Source organism: Hyperolius riggenbachi, chromosome 3 (assembly GCF_040937935.1).
Source record: "Hyperolius riggenbachi isolate aHypRig1 chromosome 3, aHypRig1.pri, whole genome shotgun sequence".
NCBI lineage: Eukaryota > Metazoa > Chordata > Amphibia > Anura > Hyperoliidae > Hyperolius > Hyperolius riggenbachi.
Window position 1 is genome coordinate 84,275,867 of NC_090648.1, and position 12,560 is coordinate 84,288,426.

General features: G+C 46.9%; 1 protein-coding gene and 1 long non-coding RNA gene across 11 annotated transcripts in view; one reads left to right on the top strand and one right to left on the bottom strand.

Annotated features, from left to right (window-relative positions):
- The window catches only part of LOC137562780 (uncharacterized), a 139,851-nt gene extending 133,708 nt beyond the window's left edge, over nt 1–6,143 (top strand). Inside the window, exon 3 of the long non-coding RNA XR_011030186.1 lies at nt 5,352–6,143. This is a non-coding gene — a long non-coding RNA (uncharacterized lncRNA). The remainder of the gene's footprint in view (nt 1–5,351) is intronic.
- Nucleotides 1–12,560, bottom strand: part of GMIP (GEM interacting protein) — a 148,489-nt gene that overhangs the window by 88,208 nt on the left and 47,721 nt on the right. The window lies entirely within an intron of this gene.

Consider the following 12,560-nt stretch of genomic DNA (forward strand, 5'->3'; position numbering starts at 1 on the left):
TTTTCAACCGATCCCATCACAAGGTATCGCACAACAGACACAAGGGAACACTATGTAGATATTCTACAGGCAAATGTATAGATGATACATGGGGCTTGATTCACTAAGACAAATAGCATGCCTTATCAAAGTTAGCATGCCTTATCAGAGTAGCACAGCGAGCACTACCAACCCGCAGGGGCTCCGGGCAGGACAAGTGAAGCCCTCGTCATTGCCAATTAGCAGGCATAAGTTCCTAGCGCTCGCTATGCTACTCTGATAAGGCGTGTTAACTTTGATAAGGCGTGCTATTTGTTTTAGTGAATCAAGCCCTATGTGTGATAACCTGTAAAAATACACAGTGGCGAATGATATCACATCTTATGTAAGACTAGTAAAAAGGCCCGCCCATTAAAAAACGGGCGCTAGGCCACACCCGCTACCAACCCCCAACATGCGCACAGACGCGTTCCGCTTGCCCATCCCCCACCGCTGCCCAAAGTATATGCACACAGGGAGATGTCGCTTGCTCGGCAGTTGGAAAAAGCTGTTATTTCCCACAATGCAATGAGGTTCTCAGACAGCAAACTGCCAGGTCTGGAAGCACGGACACAGGGACATAGGAGGACGCAGAGTCACAGGGGTTTATTATATAGGATTTCTGATAAGCAATGGCGGTTATTGGATCAAGACTTAGCATCATTTTCATAGTGAAATTCATAACAATCTATCACATTCAGAAGCCATATGATATACAAATATAAAAATTGGGTGGAACTACTTGCAGGTGACCACAGCAGACACGGAACAGTGAACCCCCTATGGTGTAGTGACGTACACTGTACAATGGCCGCCATTGTAATTTGGTGAAGCTGCTAATCTTCTACTATACCAACAGTAGAATATTGGTAATTTTTACTGACATTCTGTCATCACTTTACCTAACGCTCTTCTCTCACCAACACACCCGCTACCCAGTGGCGGCGCTACACTGGGGCTTACCCAGGCTTAAGCCCCAGCTGAGAAGCTGTCAGCCCCCTCAAAAGCCCCCCCTTCCCGGCAGGCTCGTACTGAGCCGGCGGGGCTTTTAACCAGGGATGGACATACGGCCGTGCAGCCATATCCGGAGGGACCCATTAATTTACGGTGACCAGACGTCCCGTTCCGCAGGACTCTGGCCACCCACTTAGCCATTTAACAATACTGATCGGAGCCGCGCAAGTTGCCTCATCAGCTCCGCCCCCTGCGTGTGCCTCTACCTGCCAGTAAAGGCCCTGCACATCCCTCCACAATACGCCTGCAGTAACCAATCACCGCAGCGTCACATCTCAGATAGCCAATCTGGGTGCAGAGCCGCGCAAGCCACGTGACGCTGCCTGGAAGTAGATGTGTGGCGGGAACCTTGTTAGCACAGCCGAGCTGAGGAATGGGAAAAAGGGCTATGAGAGGCAGTTCGCCTCTGAGCTGGATGTGCAAGGCTGCAAGCCGAGATGGAAGGTGCGGGAGGAAGGTGCCCTGCCATCATGTTGCATGCGGGAATGGTGCTCCATTGTCTGCATGGCTGAGAGCAATCTCTGTGTGTCCCTACTTCTAGAAATAAGGTGAGAGTGCCCTCCCCACCCAGTGTGTGTCAAACTCCTCCCTACCTAGTGCCACTTTCCTCCCCACCCAGAGTGTGTCACCCTCCATCCCACCTAGTGCCACTTTCCTCCCCACCCAGAGTGTGTCACCCTCCATCCCACCTAGTGCCACTTTCCTCCCCACCCAGAGTGTGTCACCCTCCATCCCACCTAGTGCCACTTTCCTCCCCACCCAGAGTGTGTCACCCTCCATCCCATCTAGTGCCACTTTCCTCCCCACCCAGTGTGTGTCACACTCCTCCCTACCTAGTGCCACTTTCCTCCCCACCCAGAGTGTGTCACTCTCCATCCCACCTAGTGCCATTTTCCTCCCAACCCAGAGTGTGTCACCCTCCATCCCACCTAGTGCCACTTTCCTCCCCACCCAGAGTGTGTCACCCTCCATCCCACCTAGTGCCACTTTCCTCCCCACCCAGAGTGTGTCACCCTCCATCCCATCTAGTGCCACTTTCCTCCCCACCCAGTGTGTGTCACACTCCTCCCTACCTAGTGCCACTTTCCTCCCCACCCAGAGTGTGTCACTCTCCATCCCACCTAGTGCCACTTTCCTCCCCACCCAGAGTGTGTCACCCTCCATCCCACCTAGTGCCACTTTCCTCCCCACCCAGAGTGTGTCACCCTCCTCCCTACCTAGTGTCACTTTTCCTCCCCACCCAGTGTGTGACATCCTCCTCCCTACCTAGTGTCACTTTCCTCCCCTCCCAGAGTGTGACATCCTCCTCCCCACCTATTGTCAGCCTCCTCCCCACCCGGTGCGTGTCAGCCTCCTCCCCACCCATTGTGCGTCAGCCTCCTCCCCGCCCAGTGTGGGTCAGTCTCCTCTCCACTCATTACGTGCATTTACTGGTGAAAGGATGTCTCTCATTACATGCATTTACTGGGGAAACGCTGTCTGTCATTATGTGCATTTACTGGGGAAACGCTGTCTGTCATTATGTGGATTTACTGGGGAAACTCTGTCTGTCATTACGTGCATTTATTGGGGAAATGCTGTCTGTCATTATGTGCATTTACTGGGGAAACGCTGTCTGTCATTATGTGTATTTACTGGGGAAATGCTGTCTGTCATTATGTGCATTTACTGGGGAAACGCTGTCTGTCATTATGTGCATTTACTGGGGAAACGCTGTCTGTCATTATGTGCATTTACTGGGGAAACGCTGTCTGTCATTACATGCATTTACTGGGGAAACGCTGTCTGTCATTATGTGCATTTACTGGAGAAACACTGTCTCTCATTATGTGCATTTACTGGTGAAACACTGTCTTTCATTATGTGCATTTACTGGGGAAACGCGGTCTGTCATGTGTATTTGCTTCATTTTTTTAATGTAACTACATTAGCTGGTACAACTACATTACAGTTAGCCCCACGCACATAACGTTATGACCATGCCCATTTTTTTGGCGGCATGCAAATTTCCCCCCTCGTGAGCCCCGCCTGCCAGCCATTGTGCCCCTTTTAAGCCCCCCCAAAAATCTGAAGCTGGAGCCGCCACTGCCGCTACCTACCCCTAACACTAACCTACTATGCAAGAATTGTCGCCAATTTGCACACAGACTTCAGGAACAATAGATGCAAGAATTTATTGTCCCATCACATACATGTGCAACCAGATGTCAGACCTGCAAGGCCTTGCAGGTCTGACATCTGGTTGCACATGTATGTGATGGGACAATAAATTCTTCCACCTATTGTTCCTGAAGTCTGTGTGCGGACTCTTCTTCACAACTTTGTACTGAGCAGCCTAGGAGTCTGGCACCAGCACCCACACATTTGGTGTGCGGTTCTACTACTGGATTGTCGCCAATTTGGACCCTCGGGCCACAATTCAGGGAACGATCCTGTACAGGCACATCCCGAACCGTGAGGCTAGCGATGTGTTCTGTTGCTATAGAGGGGGTGGAGGGACAATGCTCGGCTGACGATGGGTCGGCTTCAATTGGTCGGCGGGTGGTGGAAATAGTATTGTGATCGGTAATGCTTGGGCATGGGGGGTTCTTAAAGATCCGACAGGACGGAAGATGGCTGAAACAGTCGACCATTCAAGGTGACCAGTTATTGCAGGCGTTTATGTAGCTTTAGAAGACATTTTGCCAGGAAAGTGTTTTATGGCTGTAATTCCTTATCAATGAGTGTTACACTATAGTCTGACCCGGTACCGATCCCGACAGAAACTGTCACTTGCATACCTGATTTTTAACTCTTTAAAGGGGCCCATACACCTAACGATTTTCCCTCCGATATACAGCAGATTCGATCACTGTGATTGAATCTGCTGTGAAATCGTTGCGCAAATGTTGACCGAATGATCGATTTCCGACCGAAATCGATCGTTCCCATAATATATGCATATATTAACACAGATCTATATATATATATATATATATATATATATATATATATATATATATATATATATATATATATATATATATATATATATATATAGTCTAGAAAGAGGGACAAATGAGGAAGAAAAAGGGACAGAGGGAGTTGGTTCCCAACGAAGGACTGTCATTCAGAAAGAGGGACATTTGGGAGCTATGTACGTATTTGAAGTGGCTTTAGGCATCCTTGGTGAAAAACATCACATTCCTAGACAAAGCTTCACAAAAGCATCATGAACAACAGTACTGGTCAATGAGATGCAGATCAAATTTATGCTCATTTTCTACATCTTGAAAATGGACCAATCAAATGGTCAGTTTTCAAGCAGCATACATTTGCATAACGTTTGAGCAAAATTTGCATCAACCTGGGATGCTGTCATTGGCCCTTCCTAATGAAGATTCAAAACAGTCTGCATGAGATGCAGTCTTCCTCACTGGAAGCATGTCCCTGAAGAGTCTATAGGAGTAGAAGCCGCACAGCCTGAGTCACAGGTCCGGAGTTGCGATAACCCGAGCGTGATTGGCACTACCCACATGGGCTGAAGAAGGTGAGGAGAGGGTCCACACACTCTTTAGAGACCAAGGATTTTTATCAGCACAAGTGCATAGAGCTGTAACAGATAAGCGTTTCAGGGATGTGCAGGTCCTCTTCCTCAGTAGAAAAACAGCAATTGCTGGTGCACAGGTTTGCATTGTAACCATAATCAAGTTCAGGGTTCCAAAACCTCAACATCCAGTCATATCCATTGAAAATGTATTAAGAACTGGCTTTAAAGGACCACTATTGTGAAATATTGTAAAATTTCAAACACATAATATGTACATTTCTCCCAGAGTAAAATGCCCTATAAATTACTTTTTTTTTACTATGTTGCTGTCACTTACAGTAAATAGTAAGAGCTGGCAGAGTTTGGACTAGTCCATCTACTCATGGGAGATTCTCAGTATTACCTTTATTCTTTTCAAAAGCACCCCCTGCAAATGATCTATACAATGGTGAGGCCCAGCTACCCTACTCATTTGCACAGTACATTTTGGCAGTTGGGACTGAACAACTACAGTTCAGTAAGTGCTTTGGAAATAACTAAAAGAGAAAACCCCCATGAGAAGATGGACTAGTCCAAGACCTGTCAGATTTTCACTGACTACTGTAATTGAGAGGCAGCATAGGAAAAAGTAATTTATAGTTCATTTTGCTCTGTGAGAAATGTACATTTCGATGTATATTACATTTGACCATTCTCCGCAGTAGTTGTCCTTGACAAGTGACTGTACATTATATAATGTTATGATCCATGATACTCCTGTTCCTCATTATCTCCTGTACTTCCTCCTTAGTGGTACAAGGAGCGGTCTAGCCAGCTATTAGGAACAAAATATCCAATTCAAATGTGCTGGCAGAAGATAGATGATTCAGTATTTTCTCATCACCTGGCATCACCTGACACCTCCTCCTCTGTTACATCAGCTGCAGAAGATTACTGATAAGCCAGAAGATCTTCATCAGGGATGAGAACTGTTCATTATTCATGGACAGCCCGATGTGAGGTGTCATTCTGGACTCAGCTCTCTCCTGTGCACTCCACATCCAAAGTATTACTCGATACTGCAACTTCCATCTCCGTAACATCTCCAGGATATGCTCCTAAATGTCCCCTGACACCTCCAAACTCCTCATCCATGCCCTTGTCATCTCCCGCCTAGACTATTGCAATGCCCTTTTATCAGGCCTCCCCTCAAACGGTATTCCCCCCTTCAATCAGTGATGAATGCGGGAGCCAGACTGATCAACTCCTCTCATCGCAGCGCCTCTACAACTCCCCTCTATAAATCCCTCCACTGGCTCCCCTTCCACTTCAGAATCAACTTCAAAATTCTGTGCTTGGCCTACAAAGCGGTGCCCGACTTACATCTCCAGTCTTGTCCACAGGCACATAACAGCCCCGCCACCTTCGATCCTCCAACGAACTCTGCCTGGTCGCATTGCACATATGTCACTCCCATGCACGATTGCAGGACTTCACTAGGGCAGCCCTCACTCTCTAGAACTCACTACTACCAGCCATCAGACTTGCCCCCATCTTCAATACCTTCAAACGAGCACTCAAGACTCACCTTTTCATGCCTGCATACCCCCCTACATCAGCACCATAATATGTTCTGCTGGGCACCCTCCACCCTTTAGATTGTAAGCCTCTGACAGCCCCCCCCCCCCCCCCCCCCCCAGTGTTTCCAGCTTGATTATGCAATCTCACTGTCTTAAGCCCAATACACACGCTCAACAGCGTTTTTTTTATGCAGCATAATTGTCAAGCAATTTTTGTTGTGAAACAAGATGAAATGACTAAAAAAAGTATTTTGCTTTTTTAGTTCAAATAGCTGATAACACTGATAAGAAGTCAGTCCAGCAGTTGGATTCACTTCTTATCAATCCTTTCAGTTGTTTGAACAACAGCAAAATACTTTTTCTAGTTGTTTCATCTTGTTTCACAACAAAAGTTGTTTGACAATTATACGGCATAAAAGACCGCTGTTGAGCGTGTGAATGGGGCTTTGCACCCCTCTTGAGGACTAGAACAGTCTCTATTTTGAACAAAGACGCTGAACTACTGCTATTAAAGATATTTGCATGATCTTATTTTGTTGTGAGTTGCTTGTATGTCCTACCTTGTATGTTAACCCACTTATCTATTGTGCAGCGCTGCGTAATATGTTGGTGCTTTATAAATACAATCAATAATAATAATAATAATGGACAGTTCCTAAAAACAGTTCTGTTAAGAAACAATGCCCAGCATCCATACATTTCCCTGTGCTGCTGTCCTTCCATGCACATCGATTTCTTGGGAGTTACGCGTACATTTGAAAAGGGTGCCTGGAAAAAAGGGCGTCTGGTGTAACCCATACATTATATGCCAAATTCCTCTACAAAGGGCGCTTGGTGTAGCCCATATATGCCAAATTCCGCTACAAAGGGCACCTGGTGTAGCCCATATATGCCAAATTCCACTACAAAGGGCACCTGGTGTAGCCCATATATGCCAAATTCCACTACAAAGGGCACCTGGTGTAGCCCATACATTATATGCCAAATTCCTCTACAAAGGGCGCTTGGTGTAGCCCATATATGCCAAATTCCACTACAAAGGGCACCTGGTGTAGCCCATATATGCCAAATTTCGCTACAAAGGGCACCTGGTGTAGCCCATATATGCCAAATTCCGCTACAAAGGGCGTCTGGTGTAGCCCATACATTATATGCCAAATTCCACTACAAAGGGCACCTGGTGTAGCCCATATATGCCAAATTCCGCTACAAAGGGCACCTGATGTATCCCATTCCCATATATGCTAAATTCGGCTACAGAAGGCAGCCGGTGTAGCCCATATGCCAAATTCGGCTACAAATGGTGCCTGGTTTAGCCGAAAAGCTAGTTTTAGTTCATAAAAAGTATGCTGTTATAGGCAACATTTGTTGGACTATAAAAGGGCTCTATATATAGCTGTGAAAGTGATTACTATGACCTAACTTCTCCCTTCTCTCACACAGAACCCTCCCCTGGTGGTGCTTAACCCTAAGACCCTCCCCCCCTTGGTAGTGCCTAACCCTAAGACCCCGCCTGATGGTGCCTGACCCTAAGACCCTCCCCCCCTTGGTAGTGCCTAACCCTAAGACCCCGCCTGATGGTGCCTAACCCTAAGACCACCCAGGTGATTACTATGACCTAATTTCTCCCTACTCTAACACAGAACACTCCCCTGGTGGTGCCTTACCCTAAGACCCCCTCTAGTGGTGCCTAACGCTAAGACCCCCCCCCATCCCCCCACTTGTGATGCCTATTCCTAACCCCCTCGGCACCCCTGAATCAAAAATCCTGGCTATAAAAGGTCACCCTTTTGTAGCAGAATCAAAAACCTTGTAGCCAAATATTAGGGCCCATTCACACTTAAAAGCGCAAAATGATATGTGCGGGTGATTTTACCGCAATTAGCGCAGTACATCACTGTATACTCCCACGATTCAGAGCGAATGTGATCAGCGCTTGTTCAAGCACTGTACTGTGATCACTGGAGAATCGCTGAAAAATGCTGAAGGTAACATGTTTTGTGGCTGCCGTTAATCGCAAAACGCCTGCGATCGACGGCAATCACAGCAGTGAGACCGCAATTAGCGGGAAATCACTCGCTAATCACCCAAGTAAGAACGGGCCCTTAGGGTTAGTGGTCAGGAACGGGCCCTTAGGGTTAGTGGTCAGGAACGGGCCCTTAGGGTTAGTGGTCAGGAACGGGCCCTTAGTGTTAGTGGTCAGGAATGGGCCCTTAGTGTTAGTGGTCAGGAATGGGCCCTTAGTGTTAGTGGTCAGGAATGGGCCCTTAGGGTTAGTGGTCAGGAACGGGCCCTTAGGGTTAGTGGTCAGGAACGGGCCCTTAGGGTTAGTGGTCAGGAAGGGTGTTTTTGCTAGTGGGATAGTTAGTATTAGGCATCGGGGGGAGAGTTCTGTGTGAGAACAGGCTTAGGTTTAGCTATAGTAAAATATCAGTATTTAATATCGATATTTTACTATAGTTTTTAATTTAATAGTAAAATATTGGTATTAAATATCGGGATTCCGTTTCTTAGTGGCTTTTTTGATGTACACCTTTGTCAACCCTTTGTGAATCTACAGAAGTGAGCGGATATCAAAAGGCCGTGCCTGTGACTCAGAAGCCTTCCTAGGGGAAAGAGGAGGAAGTGGAACTGGTGGCCTGGCAGGGTCATCCTTACCACTTCCTATTCACATGAATAACAGGCAAGGCCTAAGGATTAAAACGATGTTTGTACAGGTGCTTGGAATTGCGATATATGATGGAAAGATGAGACTCAGTTCACAATGAGGTTTGGAAGACAGTTAAAGGGGCACTACGATTAAAAAACTGTAAAATTTCACAATACATGTGCACACATGCATGCAGATATCCCAGGCTTAACACACTGCTTTTTACTTCCTGTGTAGCTGTGACTTACAGTAGGTATTATACAGTGCTGCCCATAATTATTCATACCCCTGGCAGTCAGGGCTGGGCCGAGGCAGAGGCGAGAGAGGCTCCAGCCTCAGGGCGTAGTGTAGGAGGGGTGCACAACTCACTCAGCTATTATTCCCCGATTGTGTATAAAGCAGAGAGAAATAAGAAAAGGGGATACATGGCAGTGACTGCAAGGCAGATAGCTAGAGATTAAGGTGTTGGGTGGGTTGGGGGCCCTGGGGTGCATCTTAGTCTAATAGCAATCAGTGTGTGACGGCTGGGGTGGGAGGGATGGAGGGACGCACTTTGGTGTCTCAGCCTTGGGTGCTGGTGGACCTTGTCCCGGCTTGCCTGGCACATTTTTACTTAAAGTTACTGTTATTCAACCATCAAGTAATTTTTTTGACAGGAAATGACATAAGTATCTCCTAAAAGACAAGAGGCATTATTGTGGAAAAAAAAAACATTTCTCAGCTTTTATTTAAATTTGAGCAAAGAGTGTCCAGTCCAAAATTATTCATACCCTTCACAAACTGTCACAGTCTGTGTAAAAATCCAAAGTTCTATACCATTCCAAATAGTCCAAGCTGTTCTAAAGCACCCTAATTACCCTGATTAATTGGTAACAGCTGCTTTAATCAACTCAACAGGTGAAAAACAGCAGCTCTCTGCAATTGTTTTGTGGACAGTCATGGCTAAGACAAAGGAGCTCAGCGAGGACCTGTGACTGAGCATTGTGGCTGCTCACAAGTCAGGAAAGGACTACAAGGCCATTTCTAAATGTTTAGTTCCAGTGGCTACAGTGCAAAGTATTATTAAAAAATACAAAAGTGACACCTGTGCTGGCCAGGAGGCTAATGAGAGAGGTGAAAAAGAATCCAAGGATCACCACCAACGCCATCCTGGCGAATCTGGGCTCCGCTGGTGGCAATGTCTCAAGGCAGACAATCTAACGTACACTGCACACTGCTGGGTTCCACGGATGCAGACCAAGGACTCCACTTCTCCAGATAAGGCACACAAAAGCTCGCTTTGCCTTTGCAAATGCTCATCTAGACAAAGAAGAAGACTTCTGGTCTTCTGTGTTATGGTCGGATGAAACACAAATTTAATTGTTTGGTCACAATGAGGTTTCCTTCATTTGGCATAAAAAAGTAGAAGCCTTCAACCCAAAGAACACCATCCTCACTGTCAAACATGGTGGTGGGAACCTAATGCTTTGGGGGTGTTTTTCAGCTAATAGACCAGGGAAACTAATCACAGTAAACGGCACCATGAAAAAAGAGTAATACTGTCAGTAATCCTGCGCTTACCAGCTCAATTGATGTTTCCTCCGCTGGCAGCGCATCTGGCACTTTCGGTGCGGCCGGCAGCATCAGCAGGGATGATGTCAACAGCGTGTCTGCGGGCAGCCGGCCGCATGATGCTCAGACTGAAAGTGAGGGCGGACGCATGCGCTGGCAGCGTCGCTCCTCTTTTGCTCTCAGGAAGCATGTCAGCTGACACGCAGGACTCCGCCTCCGGTTCCTGATTGGCCAAGCGGCTTGGGGGCGTGTTCTCATACTTACCCAGGCTATTTAGGCTCTGTTCTAACACTTGCTCATTGTCTGCTCTAGCTAACACTTCGCAGTGAAGGCTTCAGACCTTAGTCAGTTCCGTGTGTGGCTTGGACCGGCAGGACCCCGGGGATTCCATACTAGCTAGCCTACTATTATTATTGATTATCTGTTATACTGTGTTTGACTTCTGCCTGTTATCGGACTTCCCTTTGCCTAATGATTCTGTACCTTTGCCAATCTGATCTGTTGCCGACCTCTGCCTGAACATTCACTTAGCCTTTGCCTGTCGATTCTGTAGCTTTGCATATCTGATTGTTGCCGACCTCTGCCTGTTTACTCACGTTGTAATTGCCTGCCGATTTTGTACCGTGTCTCTCAGATCTGTTACCGACCCTGTTTGTTGACCATTCTCATTATCTGTACTCAGTGTTAGTGCTGCCTTCTACTGACACTGTCTGTGGACATTTCCAGTTCAGGGAACGACTGATATTTGTCTGTCTGCTAGTGCTCACAAATGCATGAGGATTCTCAACAACAACATCAGGCAGTCTGCAGAGCAACTTGGCCTTGGCCACCAATGGACATTTCAGCATAACAATGACCGAAAACACATAGCAAAACGTTAAAGAGACTCTGTAACTTGAAAAAGATCCCCTGGGGGGTACTCACCTCGGGTGGGGGAAGCCTCCGGATCCTAATGAGGCTTCCCACGCCGTCCTGCGTCCCACGGGGGTCTCGCTGCAGCCCTCTGAACAGCCGGCGACAGGCCCGACTGTAATTTCAATATTTACCTTTGCTGGCTCCAGCGGGGGCGCTGTGGCTGCATTCGGCTCGGAAATAGACGGAAATACCCGATCTCCGTCGGGTCCGCTCTACTGAGCAGGCGCCGTAGACTTGCGCCTGCGCAGTAGAGCGGACCCGACGGCGATCGGGTATTTCCGCCTACTTCGGAGCCGACAGCCATCAGAGCGCCTGCGCAGGAGCCAGGAAGGTAAATATTGCGTCACGGCTGTACGGAGGGCTACAGCGAGACCCCCGAGGGACGCAGGACGGCGTGGGAAGCCTCATTAGGATCCTGAGGCTTCACCCACCCGAGGTGAGTACCCCCCAGGGGACGTTTTACCGTTACAGTTCCTCTTTAACGTTTTGGAGTGGCCTAGCCAGAGCCCTGACTTGAGTCCAATTGAGAATCTGTGGAGAGAGCTAAAAGTCAGAGTGATGGCAAGAAGACCCTTCAACCTGAAAGATTTGGAGCTCATTGCTGAAGAGGAATGGGCAAAAATACCCGTGGAGACAAGCAAAAAGCTGGTCTGCAGTTATAGGAAGCATTTGATTGCTGTAATAGCCAATAAAGGCTTTTTTTTTTTTTGATTATTGAGAAAGTTCTGAATAATTTTCCACTGGACATTTTTGGCTCAAATGTAAATAAAAGCTGAGAAATGTTTTTTTTTTCCACAATAATGCCTCTTGTACATCATCTTATTATCTTTTGGGAGATACCCATGTCATTTCCCGTCAAAAAATGACTTGCTGGTCGAATAAAAGTAACTTTAAGTCAAAATTTGCCAGTGGTATGAATAACTCTGGCCAGCACTGTATGTATATATATATATATATATATATATATATATATATATATATATATATATATATATATATATATTTATTATAGTGCATTTACTCAGGGGAAAATGTACATCTCATATGTAGGTGTAAATATGAATAAATTTTACAGTTTTTCACCATAGTGCCCTTTTAACTACAGGCATTTAACCACTTGCCGACCGCACACTCATACCGTGCGGCGGCAAAGTGGTAGCTGGAGGACCAGCGACGCAGATCTGCGTCGCCAGGTGCCTCCCTAATTAATCAGGAAAGGCCGCTTGCGCGAGCAGCCGTTTCCTGCCAGATCACGGAGCGGTGACTAAATGTAAACGTAGGAGACATATGTCTCCTTTGTTTACATTGTACGGCGCTGCTGCGC